The sequence below is a fragment of the Mus caroli genome, chromosome 9 (genome assembly GCF_900094665.2).
Source record: "Mus caroli chromosome 9, CAROLI_EIJ_v1.1, whole genome shotgun sequence".
Lineage (NCBI taxonomy): Eukaryota > Metazoa > Chordata > Mammalia > Rodentia > Muridae > Mus > Mus caroli.
Genome location: NC_034578.1, coordinates 15339930 through 15341729, shown reverse-complemented (window position 1 = coordinate 15341729; position 1800 = coordinate 15339930).

The window sequence follows — 1800 nt, the reverse complement described above, 5'->3', positions numbered from 1 at the left end:
TGTGTGTGTGTGTGTGTTGACTATTCCTCTGTATGATACAGCTTGAGGTCAGGGATGGTGATTCCCCCAGAAGTTCTTTTATTGTTGAAACTGTTTTGGCTGTCTTGTGTTGTATTCCATATGAATTTGAGAATTGTTCTTTCCATGTCCCTGAAGAATTGTTTTGGAATTTTGCTTGGGATTGTATTGAATCTGTAAATTGCTTTTGGTAAGGTGGCCATTTTCATCATGTTAATCCTACTGATCCATGAGCATGGCAGATCTTTGCATCTTCTGAGGTCTGCTTTGAGTTCTTTCTTCAGGAGCATGATGTTATTGTTGTACAGGTCTTTAACTTGCTTGGTTAGAGTTACAAGAAGATATTTTCTATTGTGGCTATTGTGAAGTGTATGGTTTCCATTATTTCTTTCCCAGCCCTTTTATCATTTGGGTAAAAGAAGTCTGCTGATTTGTTTTAGATTGTTTTAAATGCATCAACTATGCTGAAGTTGTTTATCATTAGTACGATTTCTCTGGTAGCACATCAGGGATCACTATTGTATTCAATCAAATCATATGCAAATAGCGATACCTTATTCTCTTCCTTCCCATTTGTATCACCCGGATCTCCATTTCTTTTCTAATTGAGGTAGCTAGAATTTTGAGTACTGTATTGAATAGATATGGTGAGATTGGGCAACATTGTCTTGTTCCGGATATTAGTGGTATTGCTTCAAGTTTCTCTCCATTTATTTTGATGTTGGCAATTGGTTGGCTGTATATTGCTTTCATTATGTTAAGTATGTGCCATGAATTCACGATATCTCTAAGATTTTTAAAGTGGAATGGCTTTGGATTTTGTCAATGGCTTTTTCAGTATCTAATGAGATGATCATGTCCCTTTTTGTGTTTATTTATATAGTGGATTATTTTGATAGATAGTCATATATTGAACCATCCCTGCATCCCTTGGATTAAGCCTACATGATCATGGTGAATGGTGTTTTTGATGTATTCTTGAATTCAGTTTCAGATAATTTACTGAATATTTTTCATCAGTGTTCAGAAGCAAAATTGGTCTTAAGTTCTCTTTTTTCGTTAGGTCTTTGTGTGGTTTAGGTATCAGAGTAATTGTGGTTTCATAGAATGAATTAAGTAGTGTTCCTTCTGTTTCTGTTTTGTGGAAAAATTTGAATATTTTTATTAGCTCTTCTTTGAAGGTCTGGTAGACATCTGTAATAAACCACCTGACCCTGGGCTTTTTTCTTTTCTTTCCTTTTCTTTTTTCTTTTCTTTTCTTCTTCTTTTTTTTTTTTTTGCTTTCTTTTGTTTTGTTTTGTTGTTCAGAGATTGTATTTTTGATTTGTATGTTTGTGTAGCATCTTTTTTAAAATTTAATTTTAGTTTTAATTTATTTTTTACATTATATATTCCATTCCCTAGGCCCCCCTCCACCCACCATCTGCTCCACATTTCACACCTCCATCCCACCCAACCCTGTCTCCATGTAAATGCCCCCACTCCCACCCCACCATACCTCTAAGCTCCCTGGGGCCTCCAGTCTCTTGAGGGTTAGGTGCATCATCTCTGAATGAACACAGACCCAGAAGTCCTCTACTGTATGTGTGTAGAGAGCCTCATTTCAGCTGGTGTATGCTGTCTGTTTGATGGTCCAGTGTTTAAGAGATCTCAGGAATCCAGATTAAATGAGATTGCTGGTCCTCCTACAAGATTATCCTTTTCATCACCTTTTTTTTAGCCCTCCTTAATTCAACAACAGGGATCATCTGCTTATGTCCATCTGCTGGATACAAATATCTG